This window comes from Falco rusticolus, chromosome 7 (genome assembly GCF_015220075.1).
Source record: "Falco rusticolus isolate bFalRus1 chromosome 7, bFalRus1.pri, whole genome shotgun sequence".
Classification (NCBI taxonomy): Eukaryota; Metazoa; Chordata; class Aves; order Falconiformes; family Falconidae; genus Falco; species Falco rusticolus.
Genome location: NC_051193.1, coordinates 32,567,302 through 32,587,501, shown reverse-complemented (window position 1 = coordinate 32,587,501; position 20,200 = coordinate 32,567,302). Strand labels below are relative to the sequence as shown.

General features: G+C 44.0%; 1 long non-coding RNA gene across 3 annotated transcripts in view; it reads left to right on the top strand.

The window, feature by feature from the left end:
• The window catches only part of LOC119151807, a 50,522-nt gene extending 30,724 nt beyond the window's left edge, over positions 1-19,798 (top strand). For all 3 annotated transcript variants that reach the window (XR_005105557.1, XR_005105556.1, XR_005105555.1), the window contains 2 exons: positions 2,778-2,974; positions 17,005-19,798. This is a non-coding gene — a long non-coding RNA (uncharacterized LOC119151807). The remainder of the gene's footprint in view (positions 1-2,777; positions 2,975-17,004) is intronic.
• Positions 19,799-20,200: the final 402 nt, after the last annotated feature.

The window sequence follows — 20,200 nt, the reverse complement described above, 5'->3', positions numbered from 1 at the left end:
TTATTTATTTTACATGGTTTGCTATCTCATTATGGGGTGAACCATCTTTGAGTTCTCTCTAAGTGCTGTCCCCTGGGATTTCAGTTCAGACCTTTCCCCTCCCAGGCACCATTCCTCACCTAGTCACTAGCCCAGGGTAATAACCCCCTTGTGTTACCTCTGCTGTGAATTCGGTGGGGTTTGAGTTGGTGAAAAGGTTTTGTGTTGAAGCCTAGGGCATCAACTAATGAGAAGTTACTCAGAAACCACCATGGCTCATAATTCTGCTACCCTCAGTGTCCTGGCTGGGTAGGAGATAAGGGCAAGCTGATCTGCAAGCCAGCCAGAGGCTAATGGGAACAGATAGAGACATTCCTCCTTACCTTCACTCTTCAGAGGTGCTTGGTTGGGTTTCCCTCCTTTTTGTGCAGGTGATGAATTTTTCTTTGTCTGTTCAGTGAGAAACAAAACAGTAGGGTGTTATCTTGGAGGCATCTACCCCTCTTTTGAATGTGGTTAGAACTGGCAAGCTGGTTCAAAAGTTTGAGGGTGGAGAGGAAGCAACAGGCTGTATCCTCATGTAAACCTTGCTTCCTGAGGTAAAAATGGGTCCTATGCCTTCTGCACAAACTCAGCCTGACCTTACTGTGCATCAGGCAGCTAATTGCTTGCAGCGAGTAATGAACTCATCTGTTCATGGCCTGCCCTGACTATGTTGAAGGGAATCCTCCTTTGCTCTCCACCTCTTTTTGCCACCACCACCCACGCTCACCACCACCCACCCAAACCTGCTCTGCCTTCCAGTCTTGGAAGTCTGAGGTCTCCTTTGATCCAAGGCTTAGCTCCGTGAAGAATAACCCACTCCACCTGGGATGTGTCCAGCCATTGTTACATTCTTGACTTTGAAGCTGCCTATTTACAGTGCACTTCTCTGTACCCTTGGTTTTACTCCTCCAAGTCCTTTTAACAGCCCCTTCACAACTGTCTTTACCTCCACTCCAAGCCTTTGACAGCTGAAAACCAAACAGGGAAGGGGAGTCACCTATAATGTTAATAAGATATTCCCCCTCCATCCCATGGGCTGGAGACACTGGCTCTGGGAGAAGGACTTTCTGGCTGTGATGAGGGCTGCTTTCATTTGCCCAGCATCACATCACCTCTTCCCCATGAGGCAAACTGCAGCAAAGAGCTGTGACCCGAGGGCTTACTGCAGCATGGTGGTGCAAAACCAGTACAGCTATCATGCTGATTGGAAATGAGCCCAGGAAAAAAAACCCTGCTTCAAATAGCTCTGAGCTTTAACTCCAGACCAAAAACTGATTAATAAGAGGTTTGGTTTGTTTTTTGTTTTTTGGTTTTTTTTTTTTTTTCCTGAATGCATTTATCATCAGCTCATTGCCAGGGCACCTGGGCCTCTAGCAGTGGTAAAACAAGCAATACGTGCCAGATGTTGAGGTATGCAAAAGCTGATCAGGATGATGTGAATGTTGAACTTGAGTATTTCATTATCTACCCAACAACAGTACCGGGACGGTCTTTGCAGAAAGACAACCAATATAGAGGATAACAGTTCATTTGGAGGGCTAGGTGAAACCTCAAAGTGCATGGTGTTTAGCTGTGAATAACTAAATGAATTCTTCATTCCGTTTGGCCTTTGCTCGGGACAAGTGGTTGAGTCTCCCTTCCCCGACCTCACTTAGTGAAAATGTATCTTTAAATAAAGTTATAGGGAGTTCATTAGAGTTGTCTGTCTCTGGACAACTAAAGATTAAGGTGTGCATACATTAGCCGAAGCAAAATACATCAGGCCAAGGAGAGAAAATAAAGCGGGCTGTATTCACTACAGCTGAGTACAATTGTGAGCTGCCACACACCAGTGAATATGGCCCTGGATCTCTCGCATCTGATTCTGCACAGAAATAATTCAGGAATGAATATGGGATCTATTTGTATGTCAGCCTGTAGGACTATAAGCGTGACTCCCAGCGGAGGTTACTTGGAATGGTGCCCATGAAGCCCCACTGAGATTCCCATTGAGATACATATAGACCATTGTGTATTGCACATTAATGCAGAGTAATTATGTCGTACTGGAAACCTTTCAAGTCAGCATTCATCATTCAGAAATCGTCTTAAACCAGTTTGTGCTGCTCTTGTCCTTGAAAGTGAATTGTGCAAAATTGGCAGCCATAACCACCACTGCAGCGGAGCGTATAAAAGCCCTTTCATTGTAGAGTTAGTGGTTTTACTGTAACTTCCCTGTCTCATCAATGAGCACCATAACTCACTGCAAAAATCTATAAATCCTGGAACATCCTGAGTCTTTGACTTGCTGAGCATGAGCGACTCTAGCCTGAGCTGTGGTGGGATCATTGCTTCACGTCCCAAGTGTACCATCATCAGGCAGACAGCAAGCCAGGATTGAGAGTCCCATGGAAGTTGGTCCAGATTGCATTTTCTGGGTGATACAGCTGTGCTTGCTGGAAGGGAGTAGGGCAGTAGGAGGAACGTCATCCTCAGCAGCAGTTCTCTAGTTTAGGTAATACAGAGGCAAGCAGGCATTTGCAAATATCATGCTGGGCAAATTCTCCAGGGCCTCTGTCACAGCTGCAACATGAAAGAGATGATAATGAATATCTCGTCTGTTCCGTGGCCTTTCAGGCTGTTCCTGAGTTTGCGGCAGGATTACAGTATGCAAAGAGCAAGCCTCCAGCCTCGTGCACCAAATTAGGTGGTAAAAATAATTGTGAAGCAATTTGTGGCTTAGTTTCATTATGTTGTTTTTTTTCTTTCTTTAGGAGCTGCAGACACATGAGAATAGCCTCCAGACTCCTTTGGAAAAAGGTTATAAATAACGAACTTTGAAGATTCTGGTTGGTGAAAATCTTCCAGCTTAATCAGGTTTGAAATCCAGTTACGTATCATTTCAACATTCAGCACACCAATGAAGAAATATCCATCCAGATCGCTAGTGGTGCGAAGGAGCAAAACGAAGGTAAAACCCTCGGAAATTTACAGATAAAACACTGTGCCCACTAAATTCAGTGCTAAAACCTTTATGGATCTCGTTACAACCAGATTTTCTCCAGGGTCTGATTTTAGCAGAGCTGCTCACATGCTTACAGCAAGAGTCTTAATAGGCTTTTTCAAACTTGGAGCCTTAACTCATGGTCCCAGCTGCTGGGGGTGGGAAAGATATATTAGTCCAGCTTTTTGCCATGTGGAAGACTGCTCTCTACATGACATTAATTGCTCTCTGCCTAGCTTAATAAGAGTCTGCTTTCAGCAGCCGAATATAACCATGTAATCGGAAGAATTTCTGGTTATTGTTAAAATGTTTTCATGCCTAGAAAATGAGGACTTCTGGAATGTGTCTGATGGCAACACGACATGGGTGTTAGGAGTGAGTGCAAATGTCTGGAGCGCTTAGCTGTGATTTGCTCTGCAGCCACCCATGCCCTGCTCTATGATCAGCTGCAGCCAATGTAGAATTTAATTTCAGATTAAGGAGGCTAAGGCAGCAAGGACTTTTCGTTGCAAGTGAGGAAATAGCGTGTCAGTTATGCTGCCTGCTTTCATGTGCTTTGTGTGTGTGAGCACACAAGCATAACTGGCAATCCACCACGACCGGAAAGGAGCAGCTGGGACATGTCCTGAGCACATGCATGACTCCTGGAGTGAGGGTGAGCTGTCAGACATGTTGCTGCTTTCCCACCGCAGACATGGCACAGAAACAGCATTGGTAATGCCCTTCTTCCCAGGATAATCCCTTGCCAGATGTTCACACCACTGCCTACAGCTACTGCCACAGCATGCCATGCAGGGAAGGACAGTCCAGCCTTTGGGATGCCAGCTTGCACTTTAGGCTGCTGTTACTTTTGGCCATGTCTCTAGCAATCAGCATGCTCTCTGGTCCTGTCCACCCCAGGAGTTTGTCCCATGTGTTTTGCATGGGGAGAGGGCTTCAGGGAAGGTGGATGTCCTTCCAGAGAGGGATTTTCTCCAGGAACCATCTCCCAGATGCCCTCACCTCTTGCAGGATCTGTGCTGGAGAAGGCTGGGCCCAACAAGACACCCTCTCTCCAAAAAAAATTCTCAAACTACTGCTGATAGTTTTAAATTGGGCACTACCTTCTCAGCTAAATTAACTGGTGCTCTGCTGGTTCATCCTGCCTGAACACTCCCCGGCCCCAAAACCCAGACTAGGGTCCACCAGGTCTCACCCGGATCTAATTAGTGACAGAAGAAAATGAAGAAAATACATTTGAGAAGCTGTGTCAGCAAAAGGCATTTTTCAAAGGCTCTTCTGCCTATGGGTGTTCAATGAAGAAGCAGCCTGTGTGTCAGGGGACCTATCTGCAGCCTGTCCCCACTCTAAGCATCACAGTGGGTGGTTCCTATAGCACTCAGCAGCTGAGCTGAGGCAGCAGCAGGGACATGCGTGCTGCAGGCACCCTGTGTGCCAACCAGCCTTGGCTTTACCCATTTATTCTTCAGTAAGTACATCTGAGCCAGGAAAGTTACCATTTTGGCTGCTTCTCCCTTCACCCGTGAGTGTTTTTTTCATCTGGGGCAGCCCCCTGTGTGCGGGGCACAAGGGACTCAGTAAGGAGCAAAAAGCACTGGTTTTATTTTTTTTTTTCCATTGCATCCTGCACGTTTCCAAGGGGAGCCCTCTTCCCCTCTGCCAAGGTTCAATGCAGCTCTTATGCACTGGATCCACAAAAAAGCAGTAAATACAACACAGAAGCATGCTTTGTGTGCTCTCCTGCCCGGGAAAAGTGTTGCAGAGCAACTAGAGTTTCAAAGCTTGCTCCGATAGGACATTTCATTCCCCACGGGATTTTGGGCACCGTGAAGCCTAGCTAACTTAGCAAATGTGTTTACTTTTGTGAACCAGAAAGCCATAAGGCAGGAATTCACAGCAACCCAAACTTCTTAGCACAGAACCAATAACATTATGAGCACCTCAGGGCAGCTGTGAACAAGGACTTCTTTTATAGGTGGGAAAGCATAATACAAAGCGATTCTCGGCCACAGGAAAAGGAAGAATCACAGGTAAATGTGCAGTGGGAACTGCAGACTGGATTCTTTCTGAAAAGTTTAATAATTCTGTGTTATTCCGTGAAAGCTTTCCGGTATTATGAGTAATAACCCCCTCCCCCATCCCTACATGTTAAAGTAATTACATTTCAAAATGCAATGGCTGTAGAATGAATCTATGGCTTTTGTTATTTAGCAGGGGGGTTTTGTTTGTTTGTTTCTCTACTCCCATGATGAGTCTAATTGAAATCCAAACGAAATCAGAGGATAAAATAAATGGTAACAAGCTGGGTGCTTCCTCTGGGTCTGCAGCCCCACCAACACACACATTTTGTTCAAAAACTTCTAGGAAACGTAAAGCCAAATTAAAAGTCCTAATACACCAAGATGCTGCAAGAGATGTTTGGCTGTTCCTCAGGAACTAATTCTCCAGATCAGTTCTTTAAGTACAGGGATTTTCCCTCCCAGCCAGCCTAGCACAGTGGCATTGCTAAATGAAATTACACAGGGATCACCAGTGCAAGGAAAAGAAAAATCTACCATTCCCCAAATAAAGGGCTCTAGTGTTTCAGCTTGTCAGACTGGGAGGAAATTCCAGCTTATCAGGGAAATAGCAATGTTAGGCTGTTTTCTGAAGGTTAAGCAACACCGGTGCTACCTTGAATGTAATTAAAGATACATGTAATTGCCTTTTTTTTTTTTTCCCCTAGCTGTTTGACCAGAGAGCAGTTTGGATGTAAAGTTGGGTGCTTCCTAGAGAGCAGAAAGACACTGGCAAAAGCCCTGGCACCGCTTCCATTCCCACAGAGAGGGTCAAAGTGGAGGTCAGGTCCGGCAGGACTGGTGCTGAGCTCTCAGGAGGGGGAAGCTCTGACCACACAGCCCAGCTGCAAGCCTCGCCTGCTCCCACATTTCTATCTTCTGTTCCCCCCCTGAAGGGTCTGTATTGCCTTGTGCATTAGCATCCATCCCCATCTCATGCTGCTCTACATACCTGCAGCAAAGATCACTGCATTGTGACCAGCCGGTCAGGGGTTCCCCCATGGCACTTTCAGCATTCCCCAGGAGGTTTGGTGCCTGGCAGGTAGCTCCTTTCCCTGTCACAGCACAACCCACCAGTCCCTGTAGCCCTCTCTGTGTTTATGGTGTACTGGGGGAGCTTTTCATAAACAGTAGCTCCTGATGGAAGCTTTAAACATTTGCATCTGTAATGCTGAACAAGGTGTGTCTCACAGAATGCTTTTGACTAAATAAATGAAATCCAGTTATTTAAATTAATGCAAAAAGACTGCAATGCATACAAGCATATTTTTAAAATGCATGTCATAAAAGGATACTACAGGAAAAGTAGATACTGAGGGCTAGCTATCAGTTGCTGGGATCCAGCTGATCAATCAATAGATACCAATCCTCATGACAGACCAGAACAGGGCAGAAAATGATGAATAGGTATTTTCACCATCATAGTAATTCCTGTAGTACCTGATGGCTTCCCAGCCTCCCAATTAATTTAGCTTCATGATGTCCTGAGGTGCCAGGTGCTCTGAAGGGGACCAAAGGCACAGCCCTGTCACAGCACTCTCCAAACTAGCCAGCTGCAACAAGGTCTTTTACCACCTCATACCAGCACACTCTTCATGCTAGCCCCTCTGCTGCCTTCTCCTCAGCTCACCTCATCCAGAGCATGTGTTCTGTCTCTCTTGCTTCTTCCTCTCTCCTCTTCTTCCTCAGCTGCTCTCTCTTCATTGGCTCTCAACCATTTAACAGAACCAGCCACAGCTGCACCTTATCTACATCAGCCAACCCACCAGCCCACAGTTGTATATTATCAATGCTAATTAACCCAGCTTCATTTCACTACACAGCCCAACATGCCACTTTGGTCTCAGGCTTGAAGCTTCTTCCTTGGCTTAGATCCCTTTAAATCTGACTCCCAGTGTTTGAGGAGGACACCGTAGCCCTGAGACAATGTTTATCTCTGTCTGCATCTGTGTTAGAGGAAAATGAGGCACTTTGGGGATTTTACTGACATTCATTTGCAACAGGAGATTTGAGAAACTTCAGCAGCCCAACATTTGTAGGCAACTGTGTTTCATTTCTTCTACCAGTGCTTCTTGAGCTCAGGGCCTTGCTGGTTTGGCACTATGTTGATGGAAAAACCATACCAAAATTTGCCCCAACCTGAAATAGTGACACCTTCCCAAAGCAGGCTCTTCTAGAACCTGTCCCTGCTGCTGGACAAATATCGGCCTTAACAGGGAACTGTGCCAGAATTAGTTTGAGACCATCCTCCCTTCTTAAGGAGGATATATGTTATATGTACATTTATAAATCAGAGTGTTTATTGTAAAGAGAAAACATCAAAAGGTGCAAACCTTTGAGGGCTGGGTTGCAGGGAAGATGCCAAGGGAGGATGGATCCAGCCCTGTCCCAGACTATCCTGGTCCCTTCTGAGATGTGCTTCACTCCTGGAAGCTGAATGTGCAAGTTAAACAGAACGGCATGAGATGGATTCATCTCATAAAACTACTGGGCACTGAAATGAAGCCCAGCAGGTGAGGTGATTGTGAAAAGGAGTTTAAAATACATTGCCTGTCCCTGCTTTAAAATATACTTTTAGTTGCAAAGTGTTTAGTTTCCTCAACCACTTTCTAGGCCACAATCTGGCTCGTGTTTCCCTGCACCAGGATTTTCCTTTCCAAGTGATTTGGTCATTTTTTCCACTCCAGAAGTTTCTCTGATGGGGAGAGCTTTCCCTTTCTGAAGCTTTTTCCTCTCTGCAGATTAAGCGCGCTTCCAGCCCCTTGTAAATTTGAGGTCTGTGTGTAGAACAATGAACACTCCTAACCAAGATTTAATAAAAGCTAGAAGAGGTCACAGTGGAAGCAAAAGCAGCTGGAACCAGAAAGCTTCCTTGCAACTCTAAATGCTCTCTTAATGCAAAAGATGGTGCTTTTTTTTGGAAATCAACACTGTCATTTCTCTCCTCCTGGTTGCTGTCAAGAATATCCCTGTAAGCACCAGAGTGAGGTGGGTCCCAGCCCTCAGTTGCTGCTGAGAGCGCTGGGCCCAGTATAAGAGCCTGTGATCGATGCTGGGGCTCACCTGAACATCCAGTAGCAGCGATGGCTCTTCACAGGGTTGCAACTTCCCCCAGAAGCATTTAAAAATCCAATATAAAATATCATTAAAATACAAAGAAAAGAGGCTTATTTGGCATGGAGCATCAGTTTCTCTCCCCACAGCTGGCTTCGCGTGGTAGTCTGAAATACTTCTTGTAACATTATGAGATCCAAAGTGATCTTCAAATTGATGACGTCCATTTAAAATTACTTTCAAAAATCCTTTTACAGTAGATGGTAGAATTCTAATACCACCCGCAGACTTCAGCATGTGTCAATGTCCCACACAGCTGTAAAAAAACCTCTCCATCTGGACTTTAAAAGATTTTACTTTAAAAAGATAAAACAGCAAACTCCTGACCATTAACCAGGAACTGTTTGCAATAGAGATCTATGACAATAAAGAGAGCTCATATTAAATTGCTTCCATCCAATATGTACAACGCATTAGATTTGTTAAACTTTGGGAGATTGTGATGTTACTTCTGCTATTAATAGGCAGAAATATAAAAATTCCTAATAAAAGACTACATACACATCAAAAATCAGCTTCTTGTGGCATTTCTCTTTGAAGTTGCTCTGGCTCCATGCCAACGAGTGGTCACAGACCGATCTGCAGCCGCCGTACATGCTTGCCACATTGCCGGACTCTGTCTGCTAACAGAGACAGCTGGACTTGATGCCAAAATTTGAACCAATGTCCTCCTGTCTCACGTGCTGTTGTGATTGGAATGGCATTTTGCAGGCCCAAAAGGATTTTTGTTTTGTTTTGTTTCAATTCTATTTCTTGCTTTTCAGAAAATGCGAATTGTTGTGGTCTTAAGTGCAACAGGTGACTGCATTGAGAGCGCTGCAGTTCAGCACCAAGGGATATTGTGTGTCTATGAGGGGAAGGTCACCTTCTAGCACCTTCTTCAGCAGCAGTTCTGCTTATCATCTTCAGAGCCTGCTCTATCTAGGTAGTACTTTGTCCAGGTTTTGATAGCCATCTGCCTCTTGTTTTGTCAGGTTATCCAAGGATACAAAGCAGGAGAACTTATCCTAAATGTTGGTAGCATCAAAGACGTGGGTTATCTGAGGCATGAGTTGTGAGCATGAGAAATGGTTGATTTAAATCAGGTGTGCAAAACTGTTGAGCAACATGGTAAGCCTCTGTGAAGCTCTGCCTCCTCCTCATCCTCCCACGTCCCAGTGCGTGCAGGCCCTGCCTCTGTTGGAAACTCATATAAATAGCCCAGAACTCAGCCTGTGTGAGGGAGGGGAGAGGGTGAGTCTGCAAGAACATGAAGAAGAAAATGAGGCGTTGATTTTTCTTGGTGTCTTCCACAGGCTGATCTTTGTCTTCATCTTCTATGGAATTATACTCTTATTTATCACCTCCTTGCAAATTTATTGCAAGGTGTATGCAGAGGATGCCCAATATTTTGAGGGATGGATGGACAGACGGATGGACACAAGTAGACACACAACATATCCTCTCCTCTTTATTGTCCCACTTCTTCAATTTTTCTGTACAAACGTGAATGTTCCATCATTTATCACTTCCTTCAATCCTGACAGCTGATGAGAAAGTATTGTTTAGGACTCAAGGTCTTTATTTAGTTTTCTAATCAAATAATTTAAATGTATGAGTTGACACAATAGATGAAGAGCCGTAAGTCCCATTGCTTTCTATTATGTGTGATTCTCCTTTGAGCAAATATATAATCACAGCCCTAAGTTATAATAATTATGTAATATTTCTTGATAGGAGCAATTGGAATCTATTGTGTAGGGAAGTAATTACAGCCTACTGTAGTTCCTTTGTTTCTGAGTGGGTGGCATTTATGGGCAAAAAATTATGCATGCTCAAAAATCTTAATAAAATGTTGGGTTCTCAGAAAGTCTTGGACCTCCTCAGATGCATAGGATTTTTAAGGGATAATAACTTCTCTTTATTTTCTATAATGCAGAAATGTTTATTCAATTAACCAAGAAACATTTAGTTCCAAGGATGATAGAACATCAAGGCAAATGTTTTCCTTACAAAAAAAGGAGAGTTTATAAATTTACAGATTCAAATGAGCCTGATGGGTGTGTGCATGTGTTCCCCCGCATACACAGACAAGATGTGAGCTGCTTTTAAGCTGACATCTTAAATACTGATTTTTATCCTGCAGCAATTTGATGTTGGATGGTTCTTTTTTGTAATTAAATTGCTGAGAAAACCTTCACAGCAGTGACAGTGCAAAAATTGGCTTACAGGAATAAATTAACAGTAATAGCACAAAAGAAGGAATGTTAAGCAGACTGCTACAACACTGTCTAATTTGCTTTTCCGATCACATCAACAAAGGTCTGGAAATAACCAGATGCATTAATGCTTATCTAGAAACGATAGAAGTTACCATTCTGTAAGATATTCAGTTGGTTTATTAATTACCAGCAGAAACTTGAGATGGGATGTGTGTTGGTTCAACTACTTAACTGCTCACTGGAGAATGTTTTTAAAGGGATTTCCTGTAGAGGAATAAGAGATGTTTGGGAAATATTTTTGAAGCTTGAAGACAAAAATGTTAAGTTTCAGTTCCTGCCATGATCTTTGTAAGTCTTTCATCAGATGTTTAGGGGACTGGTAAAAGATGCAGGAAGTGGGCTGAAGAGAAGAAAAAATCATAAAAGCACAAATATTTATCCCGGAGGCATGGGGTTGCTTTTTATACATAGCAAGCTAAGGGGGTCCCCTTATAGCACGGTGTATTCAATCAATCCTGCACCCATTATGGTCATGTTGGGTGACAAAATTAGTGTTGAGGAAGCTGGAACTGGTGTTTTCCATGTCAGAGGCAGCACTTCCCTCATCTTCAGCCCTGGCAGTGTCTTTTCTCCCTAAAACTTAGTGTTGACTCTGGGGATTAGATGAGACATCTCCCAGCTCGGGGCACGTCTGGTGACAGAGATTTCTTTGGGGGTGTGCTTTCTGCTTGGATTTCATTTGGTCAAATAAAACAGTCCATCTTTAGTGTTTTCCTAAATGTTACCTTGCTTCTTTTTCTGTAATATTACCCTTCTAAAGGATGATTTTCCCCAGATCTGCCCCAGTATAACTTTCTGAAGCAAATTGCATTTCTTGGGGTTCAGGGCATGCAAGAAGACATATTTGGGGTAGCACTGTGGCAGGTCCTCCATCTCCACCCCCATTGTTGAGGTCAGAGTGAGAAGGGGCTCATGGGACACCAGTGGCCAGTGTCTGGTATCCCTCTTTCTGTCATCACGTGGTCTGAACCAAGGGCAGTCTTGCCGCAACCATTTTCCAGGGATTTGTGGGGGCATCGCCTCAGAAAAGGGATTATTTGGTGCTAATCTTCAATTCCTACCCTCAATTTCAGTGACAGTAAAGCACAAGAACCCAGCTGGGAGTCTCTTTTATCACTAATATTTAGGCACCAGCACCAGCTGAGAAACTGGCCCATGGCTTCATTTTCTCCTGACACAGAGGCTTAAAAACATCAGCTGCAAAGACACCTTCAGAGCCATCACACGGCTGGTAGCACCAAATATTTCCTGTGCTTAGATCTGCATATGTCGTCTGTCCTCTTCCCATGGAAAGCTTTAAAAGTGGCTTCCTAAGATGAAAAAAAATGTTATTTTCCTCCCGTTGCGTGTAGACCCAGATACTTTTGTTCCTTTTTACCTGTTTTCCTGCTTTCTGACCAATAGGCCAACATTTTAGCTAGTGACCCTTTCCAAAATGTTCTCCCGGCCACTAGAGATTCTCTGATTTACTCTGTCAATTGGCCCAGTAAGAGCAGAAATAGGCGGTGGGTGCCAGCCCTGTGCAGTGCAGATGCACAGGCTAGAGCTCCATGCTCACTTCTGAGTAAATCTTTGCTGGGAACAGACCCATGTGCAGCCCCCCAAAGCGGAAACCTTTTCTCTGTGGCTGAGTTGCACTTCAGACTTCTTCATGTGTAAATTTTATTCTGGATGCCTGCTGCTTAAAAAAACCCCCGATGGCTTGATAGCAACACCCACCCTCTTCCACATATTTTGACTAATTGCCTCAAAACATCCTGTGTTAGATTCAAGCTATGTTTTACACCCACATCATCACCATTTTCTTGTACATTTTATTTGACTGGCTTTCTGAAGCAAGATTGTGAGCTGCCAAACTCCTCGGAGGTAAGTTAGAGGTCAGAGTCTGCTCCCAAGTGGCATGGACAAGGAGAAAGTCCCAACTGTCCCCCATCCTACAGGATAGCTTCCGTGTAGTTGTAAAAAAAACTTCATTTGACAAGAGGATAAAGAAACTTCATAGTGAATTTGATGGGAAACATAACTGATTGGTGTGGGAGGTGGTTGAAAATCCCCCCTGAAGCTGTTTGGACAGGCGCATCGCTGTTGGATGCTGTCCCACACATCCCTGGCTACGAAGCCTGTGTTTTCCCTAGAGCCAAGTCTTACCTGAAGGGAGACCTTCAGGAACAGACACTTCAGGGATGTGCCAACTACATAGCTGCTGCTTACCTTATTGATGCTTCATATTGAGATTCAAATTCTTTTTGAAAGATTGCAATTTAAGCATCAGTTTTATTGTAGCTGTGGAGATTTCTTAATAGCTTCCTGTCAAGTACAAAATGCAAGTTAATTTCTGATCCTAAAGCAGTGCTGTGACAAAGGCACTTTTAATGACAGTATTTGGTAAAGCCAAGTCCCAAACCAGTCTCCTCCTGCAGGTCAGTATGTACAGCTCATGCCCCCATAACTGCTGCCCTGATGTCTTTCACCCCCTAAAAGCAGCCCTGTAATTCCCATTTGACTGGAAAAAGTGAAGCCGAGTTAAGAAATAATTCGTTTTCACCTGAACCTTGGAGTGATAGATTTGGCCTATTTGTTTCAGAGAGTGAAAATGTGATCCCGCCTCAGGTGACAGCGTTTAGGAATATGCCTGATAGCTCCACAGCATGACTTGCTTCAGCAACCCACGTTTCTCCACGTGCACACTTGTCTCTGCCTGCTGTGGTATTAATAAATAACACCTTCATTCTCATGGCACATACTCCAATATGGCAAGACATTGTCCCAGCAGCCAAACATCTCTTATGATTCATAAAAGAGTTAACAGGCAATCCTGCACCTCACAGGGAGACCTTTGCTACACATTTTTTATGGCCTGGGATCTTGGTAGGTGAAAGGAAAGTTCCAAGCAATAATTCAGGTTTAAAATACTGTCTCGGTGCCAAGTAATCAAACTAGTTTTAAGTGAAGCAATTAGCAAGCATTAGAAAGGCAGCTATTTCCTGCTTGAAGGTGGTATACTGTGTCTCTTATTATGATTTCTCTGGGGATGTGAGTAATGGGCTATGGGTTTTTTGCGGGGGGTAGAGTTTTTTTGCATGTGTGAAAATACTGGCAACGTCCTAACTCCTTGCCAGCTTACTAGATACGACTGATGATGAGGGTGGAACAAAGCCCTTACTCTTTATTGGTGGCTTCAACAACGTGTGAGCCAAAGTCAAAGAGGTGGTTTTCTCATCAGTTGCTTGAATATAGGTTTTTCTTTGCCGGTTCAACCTCACAGCCTCACCAGATCACCATCTTTGGGACCAGGCTAGTGCTGGTGGCTGGAATGAGCACATTGGGCAAAACCTGGTCCTTCTGCTGCATTTGCTAGATTTTGTTGGGGGTGGCGGTGGTGATGAAATGCAGGTGGGATCACATGTCCCTGAAGGAGAGGTTTCTCTTTGAAACCGGCTTGATTTTCTGCCTAGGGGAGCTCTCAGAGCCTGCGTTTTGAAGGTCTGCAGCAGTGGGGATGGCTCCTAGTGGGTGTAGCTGCATCAACAGTCTGCTTTAACCTAAGCGGGTGCTTTTGGAGCCAATCTGCCGCTCGTCCCAATTTCCTGCACTTTACTTTGTATCGGAGAGCTGCCCTGGAGAGCCAGACCAGGTCTCTCCCCCACATCCCTTAGTGCCTCTCCCCTCCACCACAGCTTTATAAACTGGCATCCACACCTAAGGCTCCTTGGATTAATACGAAATTCCCCTGTTGGCTCTGCTGGGCTTTGAAGAAGGCCTCAGGGGCTCCAACCAAATGATTGTGCAGCCAAATAGAGGTGAGATGCAAGGCTGACACCTTGCAAAAATTTCTGAGGTGCAGAAACGTGTCCCCGAAGGCCCAGCATCGCACAGGGACAAACCACTGCCCCAAAGGGAAACCACTGAGGGAGGCATGAGGGCCAGAGACAGGCACTCCGTGACTGTTTCATTGCAATTTATTATTGTTTTGACTGTGGGGAACCCCCCCACCTTTTCTAAGTGAAAACTGTGAATCTTAGGAAATACTCAAACTTGTTTGCTTTCTGTGTTTTATGTTCCTTTCCCACCAAATTCAGGCAGGACGATAACAGGCTGGAAAGCCTGAAAACTAAATTTTTCTACAGCATTTCAGATTTGTGCAGGCACATGCCCTTATCTAGTACCGAGCCTGATGAGACTAGTTTTATTTTAACAAACCTGGATCACAATTTTGATCAGATGGTGGTTTGTGCTAGCACCAGCTGAAACCTGTACAAGTAGAGTTGTTGCTGAGTATAAACAAAAAAGGAAAGCACACCAAAAAAGCTGGAACCTTACCTCGGCTTAAAGAAACAATGGGAAGTTTGGCAGGAAATGTAGAATTATGTCCTTTTTAAAAGTCTTGGATTTTCAGGACCACAGGAAGCAGAGGGGGAAGAAGGTCCCTCTCCCATCTCCTGGATTTTCAATCAGTTTGTTTATAATTCTTTCTCCGAACATACAGGACAACTTAGGCTTTTCTGACAGGGTGTCTAGATACTGAAGATAACCACAACTGTGCTTAAACTAATGGATTTCCTGGCTGAGTGCTGGGATAAAGAGCAGAGAAGAGGAAGAAACGGTGTCCCCAGCATGTAGGACCTCAACCCAGACAGATATTGGCCAAAAAAACTATTTTGGAAAAAAGGGAAGGTAACTATCTCTTTTCCAGCTGACAACTCAGCTGATGAGACTATCAGCTCATCAAAAAGCCTCTGGGGTGCTCTTTATTTATTGTCATCATGACATCTGTGCAAAATTTGGGTTTTTTTCACAGCTTTGATTTTCACACTCAATTTTTTTCTAGTATAAGCATGAATGCCTTTACAGCAATCTAAGCACCTTCCTAATAGGCTTGAATCCTTAGAGAAACAGGCCACAGGTTTAGAACTATTAGACTGCAGCTGATAGCTAGATGTGATATTTTTCATCATATGACCCAGCATTCATTTTTTTAGAGCTTTTCCAGCCCAGCCTGTTTCAGATGGGAATTTTGCTGTGTATCTCTGGTCAGGTCAGACTCCTCAGAGTTGGGCACTAATTACATGCTGCTAATTGCTTCAGGCCCCAGTTTGTGACCCCCTTCTGCCAGACACAAGGGTGAAACTCTCATGATTGCAGATGCGGTCAAAGGGGACCTGTACTGTGATCAAGCAAAATGCTGTGGAAATATGTACTCTGAAAAATCAAGCCTTATGCTTTCTCAAATTAGTAGATGCTTTTAACAATGTTGACCTTCCTATCACCACAATTCCATTCCCTGTCCCCCAAAATGGGGATAATAGTATTATTTTGTGGCACAGGGCTCTCTGAAGATACCTCCATTATTGCTAGTGAGGTTGTCAGTCTCAAAGAGAGAGCACTTCATAGGAAAGCTCAGGCCAGGATATGAAAGATATGCAAGTGAACGAGGATGAGAGACTGTGTGATGAATGGGGAGAGAAACACACAACCACCGCCACCTTTGGAGATGGGGATCGTCATGTACAGAGCAAAGCAGGGTCTGATGGAGGGCAGAGGAATAGGAATATGATCATGCCTTTCTAGATCACATTACAACATATGCAGAGAGGACTGAAACAAAATGGATGGCATTATGTGTGTGCACGCGCATACAGGATCTAATCTTAAATTAACAGCTAGGGTGAAGCAGTCATTTTTAATGGTGCGATTCACAGGAAGGAGTGTGAAACTGAAGGTGACTATAAAATTTATCAAAAATAAATAAGTAAAATAAGATAAAGGAATTTTCTAATCCTGTGATAGAAAGATCCTCTGCTGCCATGCAAGCCATCAGAGCAGGAAAAAAATAACCCATGGTACCAATGAAATCTTAGGGCATCACATTGCGGTGCAGGGCAGACCTCCAGGCACCTCAGTATGACAATAACCAGGGCTGCTAAGGCAGTCCTCAAAGGCTTAGGACCTTACCAGGCACCAAGGTCCTTCCAGAGTGTCCACCCATTTGGCTGGACCAGGAGACCCTCCTGTGCTGGCTCTGCACTGCTGTGTGCCCGTGGCTGGGGTCTCCACTGCTTCCTGCTTGCATCTGCCCCTGCCTGGTCCAGGGCTGCCCTTTAGCTGGGACCTGCTCGATGCTGAGGTGGTATTTGTTTCTGCAGCCAGATCTCCTCAGGACTGGGATTTGAAAGGCAGAGGAATGGCTGTGCTGCACAGCTGGTAGGATGGTAACCTCTGGCCAGCTGAATGGGGCAGCTGGGGCCGAGAGAGGGCTCTACACCTCTGACCAGAGGGAACGGTCACTACAGGAGCTGGGAAATGTAATGTGGTGACTCCTGCAATATTTAATTGCTCCTGCATCGGGCTTCGGAGGCAGTTAGGACAGCAGGATTTGCTTCTCACAGCTTACATCTTGCTAGCAACACTCTCCAAACTCTTCTCACTCCCCCCGCAAACACAAATGTCTTTTTATGTCTATTTTGCTTCCAATCTGAGCATCTAAACTTCTTTGACTATTCTGCTAAATTTTCTTCATTTGAAGGTTGCATCCTCTATATCTTCTGTTTACTCCGTTTTCTTTCAGGCAGGCCTGATCACTGCTTGAAATATTCCCATTACATCAAATTGATCAAGATTTTTCACAGTGGAGCACAGTGCGTTCGCCTGGAGTGTATCCACCTGACTTCAGCAATGCTGCATTAATAGATTAGTAGGCTGTGACCTTGAAGGCTTTATATTTAATTTATTTCAACATTCCAGCCATAGAGATGTTTGCTCTGATTAGATCCAGTAAATTACACTCCACCGATGAATTATCAGGGGATTTTCTTTTATATTTTTCTGCTCATTCTCAAACCACTCAGCACGAGCCCTGGTAGGTAGCTCTGTATATCTAGACAGCTTAAATGTCTCCTTTTCCATAGCACAGGTCTCTAAACAGTTTACAGTGAGCTTTCCTGAACAACTAACTGCTCATCATGTATCTGCCATTTATGGTGTCACCCAGTGGCTAATTTGATTATCAAAACTTGTCAATAATCAAATAAATCATGAATTATTTGCAGTTTTGGCCAGTGATTAGCAAATAGGTAGCAGATCCATGGGGACATCCATATCTGCACCCCAATAAGGCATAGGCAGCCACTGTCTTGGCATTCTGGGAAGGAGAGGATCTTTCTTACCAATTTAGGAAAGGAGACATACAAATAATGAAAGAACAACAGAAGGCCTGAATGAATGTCCACAAACGATAACTTTCTAGACTTAAGTATCTTGATGTATGTAGTCTGCTATTGCAGTGACCACGGCTTCTCTAGATGAATAACATTGCTTGCAGAAATGTTTGGTATTCTGGTAAGAGAAAAATAGGAATTTGGTCTTGGTGTGTGAACTTCAGACACACTGACCAGCCACGAGGAGAGCTGAACCAAATCTTCAATGTTTTCTGGTTCCACAGGAGCAAGAACTGTGCTTTTTCTGCAACATTTTTCCACCAGAGATATATCAGGTACTTGCAACCAATTGGGTTACATGAGCTTAATTCTTTATTACTTTTGCCCCAGCAAGACGCCTTGTGTAACTCTGAGCCAAATGCAAATGTAAAGTGTATTAGCTCCAGTCACCCTGCAGGGACATTTCTTTTTGGCATTTGCAGGAGGCTAAAGGTCTGCACATGGGTAGTAACCTTAGCTTACTTTGTTAGTAGTAACTTTTGCTGAGCTTCACTCATTTGGTCACCTGCAGCTACATGAATATACCCTTAGGAAAGAGGTGGTTATATCAGCATTTTAAAAAGGGCTTTTTCCAGAATGACTCATCTTAAAGACTAAATATAAGGATAGGTGCCATACTTCTGAAGGTGTTTTGGTTTTTTCTTCTTGGGAGACATCTATAGCATGTGCAGAGGCCAGGTTTATGCTAGTGTGCTCATGATTCCCAGAAGAGCAGTCAAAATGACTATTAGGACAGGCATTTATCCTGCAAGATCCAGGGCCATGCTACCTTACCTGTAACCCAGTGAGCTTCCTGCAGGCTCCTCAGCTTCACCTCACATCTGGAACAGTTATGAATATTGCCTGCTGCCCTGCAACTCTGTCCTGGCGTGCTGCCAGCACTCAGCTTGGGGACTCTGTCAGGAGCTTATTACATTTGCCAAACAAGCTATCAGTACAAAAAGCATTATCTGCTAATATCTCTGCAGCTCCATGAGAAGGTTTTCTCCCACAAACTTGTTTTCTAGTTTGGATGAGGCTGGAAATGATGGGAGCTGGTGACTTTTGTTTCCTTGCAGTGGTTTCGATAATGCTACCCAACCCTGAGGGAAGAAGGGCTGGATTTTTTTGTTTTTATACTGAGGACTGGAAATTGTGATTTAATCCTTAAACTGTGTAAATAAAATCCTAAATGCAGAATTACTGGAAAAGGCACAGGGGCTACTTCAGCCAGGAAATAGCTTCATCAAATGTTTTTTGGACCAAAACTCTGTATTTTACACTTTCCATATCCAAAGAAAAAGTGCTGCAATAAATGAGGATACATAGTTATTTGAACTCTATCATAAAATACTAGCATAACATTCTCTTTCACCATTACCTCTGTTTCGCTGGGGTATGTATAGCTACAGGCAATTCAGAGCTTTGGCAGGTCAGGGTAACATTTGCTTAAAACATGTTTAAGCCTGGGCTCCAGTGACCTCACTAACCAAATAGATGAAGCTAAAAATATATGTGAGATGTTGTAGACACACAGGAGCCCCTGTTCCCCCAACTGTTTGCAAAAGGAAGAGACTGATTCTCCTGAATTCAGTTTGTCGTAGGAGATAAGAGCTCACATCAGACAGCTTGGGTGGGGGTTCCTTTGGTCTCTTTTTCTCAGACAGAAATTACTGCATAGAGATCCTCCAGAAATCTCTCCTGCTCTCTGCATTCCTACTCCCCAAATACTTCAAGTCCTTACATTTTTATGGCTAGATAATGAGGCCAGACCAAATCTGTCATCTGATCTCTCTGCTAATGTGGCAGACACAGTTTTCCAATCCCAGCTTAAGCTGATTTTACTTAACTGTGTCCTTTGTAGCTGATGAGAGCTGAAACAAAACTTCTTCAGTTCAGGTTCCAGGGTTTGGCCAATGTGTAACTGCTATTCTCTACAAGTCTGTTTGAAAATCCATATAACTAGCAGGTCAAGATGCTGAGTTCAGAGTAACAATAAACTATCCTAAGCAAATTAATTAGCCTCAGTCGCAAAAGTGGAATTTCATATTCGCAAACAATTTGAGAATCAAATGGAACTGGTACAGAAAGATGACAACAGACAACTGAGAGTTATCAATTTTCCCATGTAGCATGGACACAAGATGGTTTCAATAAAGGTTTGGATGTGCTATGGGACATGAAGATGGTCCTCCATGGGTTTGGATGAATCTGATTCTTTTGAAACTGCATGAATCAAAAGCTGGTAATGGTAGCTGGTCATGAAGGTGTGAAACCTTTGTGTTGACATGGGTCTGATTGCCAGAGTTGACTCCTTTTGTCTTTACCCCAAGATGAGACTGTGACGCACATTTCTGTAAGCTAGTGGAGCACTGGGAGACTTCCACAGTGGCTGGTGCAGGCAAGACCCACAGCACCAAAGGTGTAACTGGGACAACTAAACAGACTGAATTTCCGTTGAGAAAGTCTCATATGCAACCAGCCAGATTGTGATATGGGTCTCCACAGACACAGTGATCTCTGCAACGTGCCATGCTGCAGGACTAGAATGTACCTATTGTTCCTTTC